Source organism: Vanessa tameamea, chromosome 6, assembly GCF_037043105.1.
Source record: "Vanessa tameamea isolate UH-Manoa-2023 chromosome 6, ilVanTame1 primary haplotype, whole genome shotgun sequence".
NCBI classification, from domain to species: Eukaryota; Metazoa; Arthropoda; class Insecta; order Lepidoptera; family Nymphalidae; genus Vanessa; species Vanessa tameamea.
This window is the reverse complement of record NC_087314.1, coordinates 8,673,444-8,689,527: the sequence shown is the minus strand read 5'-3', so window position 1 is coordinate 8,689,527 and position 16,084 is coordinate 8,673,444.

Sequence of the window (16,084 nt, the reverse complement as noted above, 5' to 3'; positions counted from 1 at the left end):
TAACGTAACGCGTTTAAAAACCAAGTAATTAATTCAAATAACTTTTAATCATTTACAGTTGTTCTGTAATTTACATAAATTGTATGTTTAATGAATCGTATAAACGATGTTAACCACGAACTAAATTACAGCATAATACGCGATAATATTTTTATTGTAATTGTTTTATATATCGATAATTCTTCTTTTTTTGAAAGATTAATAATTAGTTCTTTTTTCAGTTTTTTTTTACCTGGAATCAATGTACGAGTATAAAAACAGTAACAGTTTTGTTTTGTAATACCAAAAATTACAATATTTATAGCCTATATATTATTATTTCTTAAAATAAAAATTTTGTTATTTTTCTTTTATTTATTATTCATAATCATAAAAACATTAGATATATTTTATAATGTAAAATAAAATGATGTATAAATTCGTCAAAAGTATAACACATCGCATTATTGCCTCCACTGGTGACAAGAAGGCTGTTTCGTTTTTTGCCCAGAGCTAGCATTCCACGCGGTCATTATTTATACAGTAACTATTTTTAATTCTTATTAATATATTGTTAAGGGCTTAATGTTAATAATTCTTATGTAAATAAATACTTTGACTAATATTTAAAAAAAAAAATTGTATAACCAAAAATTAAATTGGGAATTATTTTAATTTATTTTATATATTATGCTCAAGGAAGGATAATTTCTAATTCTCTCTATAATTTTCGACAACGTAACATATTCAAACACATTGTAATCGCGTCTTTAAGCCGTAGAACAGGGGTAAATATGCTAATGCTTCGTAAAATAACAGAGGACAAACAGATTTGTACTAATCCGACTCGCTTGTCCTGTTTACTCGCTGAAATCAAGCCTCTAGAATTGGCAGTGATTCCGTACTTACCAAAATTACTTCGCCCACCGTCGTGCTAATTAGATCTGAAATTTCACTGAATACTAATTGTATGGAAAGTTTCTTCAATTATTCCAATTCGCTCCTTTCTTTTGCATTTAATTTGTCAACGGTAACTTTATTGAATTGTCTGTTTAGATGTTTCGTATACTGACTGTGTGTGAATCTGTACGTGTTAAATATTATGCATAATTCTAGTATGTACGTATGTATTAAAATCACATGACTTTGTTGTATTACAAAAATAGAAGAAAACTTCTTATTTTATAAAATAAAAACATTATTTATTTTTACAAGATTTTATTAATTGTTGCCTGTCTCGGTGTTTGTAATCAAATCTTCCAAGTTAAAAATTACCAAGTTTCAGCTCATTCGGAGACTGGGAGTGCCCAGTGACCGAATGAGCTGAAAATTTGATACACTTGTTTGGTTCTCGTTACCCGTATTCTGTAAGCATGACCTGATTCGTCACATAGGATTGGCTGCAGACGAAGGAACTCCTTAACGGTTAAAAGTATAAATACAAAATATTTTGTGAATATTTTATTATGATAGTTCGTTCTAAGTTACATCATGATAGGATGTTTAGGGTTAGCTTACGATCAAACTTGTAAACGGTTAACAGCATAGACATAAAATTTCGCACATTCATTAAATTGAGGTTTTTTTATGTCATAGGTAGCCCCTTCTAAGTACCACCATGATACAGCTTTCGCTCTTTGATTTAATAACTATTTCAACTTAGAATTATACCTTTCGTCAAGATATATATGTATCGAAAAAAACACCATTATCCTCCTCGACAGTATTGAAAGGATTTACAGGTCTTGCGAGCGTTATCGGGATTGAATGCGAACACAAAACAAAGTATATACTGTTACAAATATTACTTCACACATACAAAACATCAATCAAACAATCATCAACAAGTTACAATCGTGTATCGGGTTCGGGACACCGAACTCCACTCAACAACATTATTATTTTATATTAACTTTCCAATCCACTTCGATCCAGCTTCCCCCCATTTTCTTATTTCGTAAAATTCCTGTCACAGATTACAATAACCACTACGTTTTTTAAATCTGTAATATCTTTAAAAATATTCATTTAAATTTCATACTGCAAAGTGCCATATTCATCTATATTAAAAGTACAATGGTAAGTACAATTAAAGATACTTAATTCGATAAGGATTAATGCTGTATTGTTTGAAATCGCTTCGAAAATGAGCCATTATTTCTCGTAAAAAGTAAAGGATTAAAAATGTTTATTGTGGGCTATCCCTAAGAAACATATGTAAGATCTTTAAAAGGTGTACAATACTGTAATACATTATTTTGATCTATCTCGTAGGGTTCAGTCAGCGTTTGCCATGTAAGCGCAAAAAAGTGTTTATTTACGACATCACTTTAGATACCTCTAAAATTATCAGAGTTTCTATACTATATTGTGCATGTAAACATATAAACCTTCCTCTTGAATTAATCTATTAAAAAAACCGCATCAAAATCTGTTATGTCATTTTAAAGATCTAAGCATATATAGGGACAGACAGCGGTTAGCGACTTTGTTTTTATTACGTTACTATGTAATTATAAAGATATTTAATACGATAAACATAACAATGTAAGCATTATTTAAAATGTATACAATAAAATATTTCGCACCTCCATCCAATATACTCCCGCGACAACCTTTTATATCACATAGAATGAGGTTTTATTTAATTTTAAGTTTAGTTTTTACTTTGTAGAATATTAATGAAAGCGTGTTTTAAAAATATTTTTTTTACAATTTTTGTAGGTAAATATACTCATAGCGTAGCGACATTAACATACTATTATAATACTTATTCAAAATAATTTAAGAAAAAAAATATATAATTTACGACAATTTATTGAAAATATATATAATAATATATTTCTATTTATTTTGGTTCAATAATTCAATGAGAATATTTCAAACAAAAACAAATCACTTTGCGTTGTAACTTTCAAAAAGGAAACTCGATAATGTTCGTAAATTTGGTTTCAATTGGCACTTCCGTTCGAACATTCTAGAAGCTTGTATACAAATCTCGTCGTACTTGCGAAATGTAGTTAAAATAAACTTAAGTCAAAACTAAAGTTACTATTAATTATTATTTAAATCAATTAATCGATACGCATTCTCTAGAAAATTGTCAGCTCTTTAAACGTTGTTTTGTTTTATATATTTTTGTAGCGACTTCCTTAAATGCGTTTGACAATATATAAAATATTTATTAACATACCGTAAGTCAAAACACGAGGTTAGTACTTATAGTTAAGTAAATATAACAATAGATATTGGTCTTGTTATAGGAGAAGGCTTGGAGTTTATTATTACGTTGAAAACAAAAACACAAACTGTAATATACATAAAATGTGGTCACTTTGTGGTCTACTTATATTATGAATATATTTTGTGGACCCTTAAAATAATATATTTTACGTGTAATCATAAATTATATTTAATGAATACTAAATAATTTATTTACGTGTCGCACATAAAATATGTTTGTTACCTAAAAAAAGGTCATGATAATACGTTCATCGTTAAACATACATTATTCTATAATCCAAGATTTTATTATGAAAGAAAAATATAAAATATATCAATTCAACCGATACATAATAAAGAATTGCGCTTTTAATATTTAAGACATATCTCAAAAACGATTCGAGTGTTTATAAAACTCGTGACGTCATAATACGTCCAGATTTTATGATCATTAAATCGACGCCCATTACAGTCCTGGTAACTGAACTGAACACCGCACCACAAAGCGGTTTAACATTATTTTGTCGATAGCACCGAGTAAATGATTCGAGCGTACTACTCCTGAACGAGTACGAATAATAATGAAGGATGTCGACAACGGTAAGTCCATATAAATGTAGATAGCAATGGCAAAGCTAAATTAATACGGATTATACGTAATCTATCGGTTCTGTGGCAGAAATGAAACGAGGGGTAATATAACATACATTATTCAGATGACGTAGATGCGAGTATAAACCTAATTACACAAGAGTTACTTTATTTAGGTATCCCTTATTATATATTATTCTGATTGACGAAGCGTAATTCATATAATTAATATATACAGATTTTTCTTGAGAGATATGCTCGATCAGTCAACGATGACACATCCGTTCTAAGGAGGGTGTAGGATTTTATTTTCTCAATGTTTAGTTTAGTCGGTTATACAGAGTGTTTATTTCTTATATAATGACATGAATTAGTCAGTAAAATATTTTTATAAAACAATTTTTTGCCAATATATTGGGTAATTAATCGTTTATTGATTTTAGCTTTTGGCAAATAAGTACGCTATTTAACACGCGAAGCCTAAGATGGGGCTTTAAAAGTATGCCATTGAAAAAACTCTTAATTTTAATTGAAAAAATGCGATATTTTTTTAAGAAAATAATAAGTTTCTTCTTTTGATTAATAATAAAATTAGACAAACTTAAAAAAATAATCTTCTAGAAAATACTATTTGAAAAAAAAACCCTATCGAAACATTCCCATTTTGCCTCAAATAATAGTCGTTAAATACATCGGTCGTATATTTTATTTAGAGCCGGTTGACCAACAGAGGAGATAAAAATACTGAAATATTTTTATTTGGTTAAAAAATATGAAATATAAAAGAAATATACTAGTATCCATCTATTTTTAATAGAGAAATAAAAAAAAATCCTCACGTCATTTTATATAAGACTAAAATTTAAAGCTATGGAAGTATCTGTATATTCGTAAAAGACTAGTAAACTTTTAAAACTCAAATGACCACTAACGAGGGTCGCAGTACAAAGGATTTCAGAGACTATTCAAAAATATTACAACGAATTGTATAAAACTGCCTCTAGAAAACTAAATTACTCATTCGGATTTTTTAAAAATTTCAAAGCATTCATTTCCATATATATTTAGAAAGAGTAAAAGTTTTCCTATGCCATGCTAGTTAATTTTAAACGTATAAATAAGAATATATAAATCTTTAATATTACATATAAATTAAATATTTTTTATCCATTAACGACCACTTATAAACTTTTAGTTAGTTTTGTTAGATAAGACTCCATTAAGTAAGACGATCCTTAAACTTTCTCACCTCGAAGTATTTCACAATCAAAACTGATACAAAAACAATTGTTTTCTCGATCCTTCCATTCTGACCAAAAAAATATCCAAATTCCAATTTCTCAACGCTCATGTTACATTATCGGTTTAAGCGAAGAATTAGGGAAAACAGGGAGTACCTATGTGAACTTGTATACGATATCTCCTAGAGTTAGTAAGTCTCAATTGAAAAAGGTCATTGTAGCATTGTCGTGGTCATTTGTCATTGTAAAGGTTATTGAAAAGTGTCAAGATATAAACAGCCTTTATAAAGTTTTAGCTAGCTACTTATTGTAGGCAAGGGATTAATCGATTTGCAACAACATATGCATATATTAACATGAACAATATTAAACAAAAACATAGATTATTATGAAATAAGACTACGCCGCTTAGATTTTTCTGAGGTGTTTTTTCGAACACCAATTAAAGTGCTATTGTAATTCGTGTAAAGAAATATGTTTAAATATATAACATTTCTATTGGTTGCTAATATCACTAACATGATCTAAAATTAGTGTTATTTTTTATGTTTTGGAATCGTCAATAGTGCAATGTTTTAAGGGCCGCCTAGCGATGTAAAAATTCGCAAGGTCGATCCTTACCCCTAGGATTCTATATTTAATTTATTAGTAACCTTACAAATTGTGTTAGGTGTGAGGACGACTGTCTTGCCGGCTCCTAACACAAGTTATAAGCTTAATTGAAGAGGTAAATTAAATTATTAGTAATTCCTTATAACGGGGCATTGCTAAAAGAATATTTATTAAAAAAAACAGTGGATACAATGATTAAGTTATCATATGGAATGTATTTGTGACAATATATGAGTATATGTGGCACATACCAGTATATACTCGTATATTATCTTTCACTTTTCTGTTAAACATTTAAGATAACAAAACATGTTCCGTAAATAGTTATGGCATATTAGTTTTACCAATATTTATGTTTGGAAAGCGTTTAGACCGAAACATTTCTCTCCAAGTACGTGGTTGAAGAGTAAATTACATATTCAAATTTTATTATTAATAAAGCTAAAAAAAACCTAAAAGTTAATAAATAAAAAAATAACGTAATGTAATAACAAGGCTTATTTCACTACAAATATATACTACAAGTTGGCTTCCACTCAGCTCAATGTTGAAGATGTAGATGGTATTCCAAGGGTTGCCTACATGCCAGGGCTGGATATATATCAGGTGTTAGTGACAGTGATCATTTAACTAAAATTCTAAAAACTAACTAAAACTAAATATATAATAACTAAAAAACCTTATATACATTCATTATACTGTAAGTCCGTCTGGGTATGTACCACCCACTTATATTTATTATTATATTTATTATTACATTTATATTATTCATAGACGACCTCCGTGGTCGAGTAGTGTGTACACCGGTTTTCATGGGTACGCCACTCCGAGGTCCTGGGTTCGATTCCCGGCCGAGTCGATGTAGAAACAGTTCATTAGTTTTCTATGTTGTCTTGGGTCTGGGTGTATGTGGTACCGTCGTTACTTCTGATTTTCCATAACACAAGTGCTTTAGTTACTTACATTGGGATCAGAGTGATGTATGTGATGTTGTCCAATAATTATTATATTTATTATTATATTTATTCTACCGCCAAGCGGCAATACTGAGTATTGTTGTATTCCGACTTAAAGGGTGAGTGAGCTACTTAGTTTGAGTTAGAACGCGTGCATCTTAACCGATGATTGCGGGTTCAAATCCAGGCAGGCACCAATGAATTTTCATATACTTAATTTGTGTTTATAATTCATCTTGTACTCGGCGGTGAAGGAAAACATCGTGAGGAAACCTGCATGTGTCTAATTTCAACGAAATTGTACCACATGTGTATCCATCAACCCGCATTGGAGCAGCGTGGTGGAATATGCTCCAAACCTTCTCCTCAGAGGGAGAGGAAGCCTTAGCCCTGCAGTGGGAAATTTACAGGCTGTTAATATAATGAGGTACTTTGACTGGTAAAATGGAAATGATATCTCTGTTCCGAACGTGTGAATATGGGCAGTAGTGGCCAACTACCATCAAGAAGTCACCTCCCTTATGCTATTTATTAGTATGCCTAAAACTGGTAATTGTAATGTGGAAAAATATTCAATCGTAAAATCTGTTATTTAGATTTATGTTAGTGACTTTACTAAAATTATCGTTTTATTTTGCCGAAGCATAAAAATCGTTACCGTGACATATCTATTCAAATGTCTATAATTTTATAAATCTATAAAATTAATCCGCAGTTTCCACTAGAATTCCATTCAAACGATATGTAAAAAAACATACAATACACTGTACAGTCCATGTCCGCCCCCAAATTGGATTATTGATTAAACTTACCTTTTTACGATAATAGTATTACAAAATAATATAGAGATTTATAATACTAGACCTTAACGTGTATGCAATTAAGCTCAATATTCTGCGACTGAATTAGATAATTTCAAAGGTACAGTAACAGTTCCAAGAGAAGCAGATAGGTATTTTTCAGTTAAATCGGACACGCTTCCCAGCTGTTAGCTCTTAAACTTCGTAACTACTCATACTTTCCAGTACCTACGTGATTATAAAATTAGATTCGGCAACTATTTATGTGTTCTTTTTCACTACAGTTATTTGTACACCAACGCAAAAAGTATCTTTAAAATCAGACAGCGGCTTCTATATGAAAAAAATGACGAACTTATTTAATTTATTCGTTTATTATTAATTATTTAATTTCTTACATGGAAATTGAATTAAGTATCGCTAAGTTTACATGCTGAGTTTGTCTAAATTCTGCCATACGCTTGGCCTACAACCTGCTATGGAACAGAATAGTTACGATAGTTCCCAACCTTCTCAAGAGGGAAGTGAGCTACAAGCCCGTACTTACAGGCATACAAAGTACAATATCACTAGTGAACTTATAATCATTGCTTTTTTATTTACTCATAAACTTATAATCATTGCTTTTTTATTTATGAAAAACAAAAATGTCAAGATTTTGTATTCTCTACGATAAATATTTATTGCTGAAATAATAATTACCATTCAAGTTTCAGGTAGAAGGATTACTGAATTAGTAAATACGAACTTTTGACTAAGATTAATCAACTTAAAACAATTGCTTAGGAGTTAAAGGATTTGCTTACGGCTTTCCCAAACTTATAATGGCTATCACCAATGCCTACATTGTTCGATACAATGTCTTATAAATAAGTAACTTGTTACTTCCATTTGCCATACATATTTTATTGCATCAAAATCGATTATGAACATTAAGTTTTCATATATTTGATTACGTCAAAAGTGCTGTCATTTAAATTGTAAAATATTACACACACTACCGGGAATTTCAGACGCTTTTGATTTTGTATTCGCTTTTTGCTTCAAAGCGGAATTTCATAAAACATTATTCTATGGAAGTAAATAAACAAGACATACCGTAACTTTATCTATGAACAACCTAATTTTGTTAACGACGAACGCTGCAAACCTCAGTTAACTCCCCTGCCAATTGATATGAGAGCTCCATTACAGGTTAGGTAGTGACACCAAGAAATTTTGTAATGTCATTAAGCTTTTCCATTTAGTAGTACATCAGATTTTACACATTTCACAGTAAACAAATGTATTCTTTTTGAGAGTCTTTCATATAATACGGGTTTATAATTTAAAAGCGATGCAGTGTCTTATAAAGTATAATATTAAGAATAATAATCATTTATGTATAATTAATAATTACCGTTGCTTTAGCATCCAAAACTATTAAGGCGAATACTAAAATAAACTACAACAATTTTTTTTAGACATCTATTGTAATGCACTATGTAAAGTTATACCTGCTGTCGATAATATTGAAATATCATTAACATATCGTATAACGTGTTCCGTACATGCCGTGGCGTATATTTATTACATTTAATTGCTAGACTGAATAAGTCTGGACTGAGAAATCAGCCAACGAACTTTTTTCAGACATTCAATTGTTTGTTTATTATATGGGTAAACGTTAAATACTTCTGTCTAATTATACTAAAACAATAACAATCTCAAACACTCATCACTAAAGTAATAAAATTGAGAGTAAATTCGACAATTCCGTTCGCTTTTAAAATGGAGTGACTCAATGGAGTTAAGAGTAAATTGGAGCGACGTATTATATTAAAGTAATAAAGAGCTACAACTTAGATAACACAGCTTTGGCACTCAAGTAAATTTACAAGTTCATTGAACGAGGGATTATGAATGGAATAAATTAAAGTTCTCTCAATATACTCGAGATATTCGTCTGAAAGGTTTTTGATTAAATTCCCATTACGGCATCATGACTAATCAAATAATAGTATATATCTGAAAAAAATCAGAACTAAAATGTATGTAAATTATAACATTGAGAACATCTAACTATTTTTTTTTTGCAAATGAATGAATTGGACAAAACTCTACGCATGTCGAAAATTCATCAAATAAAGGCACGCTGTCAACATCACTGTAAAAATTGACAACCGGTGTTAGCTTCATGGAAATATGCGCTTGAAATGTCGATTAAAAACCGTGGAACGAGATTTTCAAACCAACGAATTATTAGATTTTTGTATTTCAAATATGTATATATAAAACTTTAAAATTATTTTCCATGCTTAAAGATTTATTTGATTAAACATATGTATATTTCATTAAATCGTACTTTATCTTTATCTTTGGAGGAGGATCAAGTGTTACGTATGTATCTAATATCTAATATCCCTGTCAACAAGTAAGCACAATTTCATGGATATCAATTTTCTAGTTGAGAAGTGAAAGCTTAACAATCTCACTTACGCATTTATAAGGAAATCGATTTTAATTGTCTAAAACAAATCGATAATTGTTTTTTGTAAATTCTAGAATATACAAAAATCGGTATTACATTTTCAACAAGAATTCTTCAACATAAGGAGACATTTAAGGTATCTTAGTGTATCTATATTAGCAATGCTATGTTCAGTACTGGCGAAATAGGGTTGCACAAAGTTAATAGCTAGTTATTTGTCTTCAAGAGCAGGTAATTACAAAGCAAATAAATTATTCTACCCTCATCGAGTGATTCAACGCACACGAAGCCCCTTGGAGGTCGGCTGTGTCATTCAGCCTGAACGTAATTGCGTTGGAAGTAATAGCTACTTCTAGATAAACGCGAAGCCCAGATGCGATGAAAGCTCTTAACGAATCGCACAATGTTCATTATCAATGGATATTTGTGTGATAATGAAGCACTTTGTAAGAAACAGTGGAGTATTTAATTTCGAATTTCATTATTTTATCCTTGAATTTGTAAATAATATAAATTGTTGATATTGGCAATTAAAATAATATATTCCTTTTTTTTTTAATAATGTTGATATCCTCATTCTTATATATCTCGAATTTTAATGTAAGGTGATTTTCGAAATGTTCTAGTACGATTAGATAAATTTCTGACTTACGTAATGTATGTACGTATACCTACAAATGTAACCCGCATGATTTGGAGGATTCGAAGATTAATCATCCGCCTATCTGTGATAGAGCAACACGATGGATTAAGATCGAAATATATTTTTTCTAAGGAAAACGTTTTGCTAATGGAATTTGAATATATTATTTTTGTAATATTCATTCGTTTGGTCAAATAAATTGTATATTGTACATACTATAGAACATTAGAATTTGATTTTATATGTAAGTTTATCTAATTTACTACAGTAATATGTAAATGATGCTAACTGACTTTAATGAATTAATTACATAACACTTTATATAATTATATTAGCTTAACTCGTGTTAATTTTACATAATTAACAAAATATAAATTAAGGCTTTCGTTAACAGTTTTTAATATTAATAAAAAACAAGTAATAAGTGAACTGAGAAACTGTCATCAAATTATCCAATAGTTTATTTAATTTATCAGATTTTTATTCCAAACGTAAAACAAGGAAAAGTATTTCTTTAATATCAACCAAAATATCCATTTAAACTGTAATTTCTTCTAAGAATATATTTTCAGAGCTAGTGCAGCGAGCTTATCTAAACGAGACACTTTGGCCTTTCTTCTCGCCTTTGGAATATTATTAAAAAACGATATCGTGTAGCGTAGCACGGCATACTTTCTATACATAAATATATTTTACAAAACAATTGTTTAAAAAAAAACATGCGTTCATATTAAAAAAAAAAAACAATTGTTGTTTCAATATTTTATTTATATTTATAAAAATTCAATAATGTTGTAGATTATTTGTTGCGTTTTTTAAATATTATTATTATATATTTATTTGATCTATACGTATAAGCATAACATACGCAACAAGATTCCAAACGACATTACTTTTAACGTGTGCGACGTTAGGGTTAGGTAGAAGATATTTTGCCATACCGGAGCTATTAGTCACCGCTAGGCGGGTCTGATCTTGACTTCAGAACACATTAATTCCAAGAGAAAAATATTTTATGGCTACCTATTTTTGACTCGGGTTACATAAAAGACGGCTAATAGTTAATATGTGTTGGACTTATATATCAAATATTCTTGATTATATTATTATCAACACAACAACATTAACAGCCTGTCAATTTCCCACTGCTGGGCCAAGGCCTCCTCTCCTTTTGAGGAGAAGGTTTTTTTTTTTTTTATTTACTTTACAACATCCACGGGCTCACAGTTGCCCGTGCCTTTTTTTTACATTTTATTTTTATAAATTGTGGCGTTATTTTATATTTTTACTGAACATCAGCAGATCTTCGCTGGACTTCGATCTTGTCGTCTTCTTGGAAGACGTGGTCCACACTGACATTTTTTTTTTTCAATTTAAAATAATATATAAATAGTCCATAATAAATAATATATGATAATATATAATATATAAAAATACTGTATATGGTGATTTTTTTTTAATCCTAATTACTGCAATCCAGCGGGCCCTGCTCCGTGCTCGATCAGAGAGAGCACAGTCTCGGCGACTCTGATGTCGCGTTTATGTATAGATGGTTTGCAGCATATTCTACCACGCTGCTCCAATGCGGGTTGGTGGATACACATGTGGTACAATTTCGTTGAAATTAGACACACGTAGGTTTCACTCACGGTGTTTTCCTTCACCGCCAAGCACGAGATGAATTATAAACACAAATTAAGCACATGAAAATTCAGTGGTGCTTGCCTGGGTTTGAACCCGCAACCATCAGTTAAGATGCACACGTTCTAACCACTGGGCCATTTGGCTCTCTTATCCTAATGTTATAAATATGAAAATATCTTATTTATTTGTTTTTTTGTTACACTTTCACGTCTTAACTATTAAATCAGTCATCGTGAAATTTTGCATACACACGATGATGAAGCCGAGTGTGGAAACTATTTATCTTAAAAATATATTTCGAATATAAAGAACTTCAATTGATTAATGATAAAGAATTACGACATACCGAATTTCTTGTCGGATATAAAAAGGTATTGATAGAGACTATTCTACCAATATTTAGTAGAAAGTTGGGGTACTTTCGAACGAGTTACCCTTAACTCTCACATTTTATACTTTTAAAGTTATATAGAATAGAAGATATATCCCCGTTGATAAAGTGAATACACGACATTTTAAAAATACGGCAGTTTACGTATATAACATGATAATCAAATTTAAGAAAAGGAAGGCTTGGCAAAACCTTGCCACAAAAAACCTGTATACCCAAATTTTGTTATATTTATACATTTATTTTTTTACCCCACTTCTGACCCAACAACAGTTGAAGTTATACAAGCTATGACGACTCATATTTAACAAACATTATTAAATTAAATTTTATTTTTAAAGTAAATTTGAGGTTTACATATTACAAAATCGTCTGTTGGAGTTAAAACTAAAAATAGTACTTAGCATAAATTCGTCATAGTATACATAGATTGCAAAATGAAAATAAGAATTGGACGATTTGAAGAACCGTTTCCCTTTGTTATGAGATGCTAAACGTAAAATGAATATCCATTAACTAAATATTGATTTATCGGCAGAACGAACGACGTTTGAACGACGAATGAAATTGTACAAATAATACAGGTCGCTAATTTAGGCTTATGAAGTATCCGTTACTTGAACGCTATTACGTAGAACGCATTTAAATTTATACGAATAATAGCAATAATATAAATATTCAATTATGCGATGTTAGAATTCGGTGAATTCTATGCAAAATAAATAATGATTAAATTGTATGTGGATATAATAACATTTAACATTTATTTATATAATCTACGTATCCAAAATCGTGAACTACTGATAGAATATGAAATTATTGTATTGATAAGATAAGCATACTTTAATAAAGTGTTATTTGATTTGGAAACGATAACGTTGCAGATTTCAGATCGATATAATATAAATAAAATAATTATCAATTTATATATTGTAATGAGTGTCGATTACTTCTGGGCATTGAATGCTCTGAAGATATATACGTATGATTACTATCCTTGCTGAGTTATAAGGTAAAAAAAATATAAGGTCGTCGGAATAGATTAATTTTATAACAGCAAGTATACATAGTAAGTCATTTATATAAGTATACAAAGCAAGCCAGAAATTCATCCAATGGTTGTGTTATTCTGGATATTACTTATAACTAAATAACTCGTAGCACCTACGTAAGTTACATTATATTGTCAAGATCTAAATTCCAACATTCCGATGTCTCAGCGTTGTTCATTTTGATTAATGGCGACGCTGTTGCACTATTGCCAAGTTTTCTTGCATTTCAAATGTTCATCCCTCTACCTCGATGAGGCTTGAATGATAAAATATAATTGTCAACATTTTTGTATAGTTCTGATATCGCGAGATTTAAGTACTCGTATTTACTCAGTTTGAAAATTTTAATAGATAAAATTATTCACATCTTTATTTGTTCTGGACAAGTGAATCTCACGACAAGCTTTTATATCATATAAATTGTGTCAAATGTATCAAATGGGGAATGACATTATAAGTTAACAGTAAAAGTTTTAATGTAAAAGTTTTTTTTTTCACTTAAGCGCGTTTAAATAAAAGTTACTTTTAATTTATTTTTTACTTTTTAGTAATTAAACTCGCATTCGTGTTCTCAGTAAGTCCTTTCATTTGATACCCATTTTATGGGCAAGTACTAAAAACTTACTCCGCCATATTGGTTTACAGTGACGTCACTATATTTTTTGACTTATTCTCAGCAAGTTCTTTCATTTATTTCATTTGATACCAATATTGTAGAAATGAATTAAAAAAAATGAACCGCCATCTTGGGTGGTCCACCAAGCAGGATTTAGAATGCCGTCACACAGTTGACCATGCAATGTCATCCAAACTGAACGTCTATACAAAATTTGAGCTCAATCGGTTAAAAATATCTGCTTCTAAATTGATTTTCAAATATAATTAAATTGATTTCAAATATATGACGACCTCCTTGGTCAAGTAGTGTGTACACCGGTGTATGTGGTGGTGTATGTTTCACGGGTACGCTACTCTGAGGTCCCGGGTTCGATTCCCGGCCGAGTCGATGTAGAAACATTTCATTAATTTTCTATGTTGTCTTGGGTCTGGGTATTTGTGGTACCGTCGTTACTTCTGATTTTCCATAACACAACATTAGCTGCTTTAGCTGCTTACATTGGGATCAGAGTAATGTATGTGATGTTGTCCAATATTTATTTATTTATTTATTTATTTATTTATTTATTTATTTATTTATTTATTTATTTATTTATTTATTTATTTATATATTTATTTATTTATAATTAAATTATATTTACGCGTTGCATAAAAGCATTCGCAAGTATGTGATAAATTATACTACTCTTTTTGTAACTGAGACAATATTAGTCTTGGCCTCTTGAGTAACATAATTAAACAAAAAAAAAATGGCAATTAAAAATCTTATGTAGTTGGCTTATGAGTAAGACAGTTTTGTGTTGACCCTCATTTATATGTAAATATGTTAATAATAGTAAAATATGTTAATCCATTGTAAGGTCTAAATATTTGGTAGGTCAGATGTACTTTGTGCCAACTTCAATATCGATTAAAAAAGCACTAACATAAAAAGTAATTAAGCGTCGCTTGAAATGCAGTTTTCATAATGATGTTTTTTTTCACCGAAAGATGAATTACAAACACAAATTAAGCAAATGATAATTCAAGGGCGTTTGAAATGTAATCTTTGATTTAGATTCTTGATGTTCTAATCATGAGTCCATCTCTTTTTATATCCGGCGTAATAAATAAATAATATCGTACGAAATTCCACGTATATGCGTAATTTATTTAAATATATTATGTTTGTAGCAAAGTTACGAGGGTTTGCAACTTAACGATATGCCTTTTAGATACTAACCAGGTATCTGAGAAGGTCGAAGTTTGTTCATTAATAAAAAACGCGAATATTAACATAATCAATATTTAATATAATATAATAATTATTAAAATATAATCGCCAAGAAAATGATTTACAGAATAGAAAAACATTTTTATGAAAATTTCCATAGCTTTACAAGTATAGTAATAATAATATAATTTTCACAATAACTTTACAACACGCAATAAGAGAGATAAGAAAATTTTCGTTTCTCAGTTGAGCTTAGAATCCAAAATCCTTGTTTATTAAGTACAATACCCTTATCTACCAAATGGCGTCTGACACTCGTCAATATTATTTATCACTTTTAGTTTATCTCAGCCGCAAAAAGGTCTCGCAATAACATTCATATACTGAACAAATCTCATTGCAATTTCATAGAAAGTCTCACTGTTTGAGAGAGATTATTTATAAGAATAACAAATATTTTATATGAATCATGTTTTTATGAAATTATAGGAAAAATGAGCATTATCCAATTGTATTAAGGACATATCTCACTTGGAATTTACACAAAATGTATTATTGTACTTACAGATATTATTTATAAAATTATATTATATTATTAAAGATGATTTTTGTATGGAATGAATATTATTATTATAATATTTTTATATACATT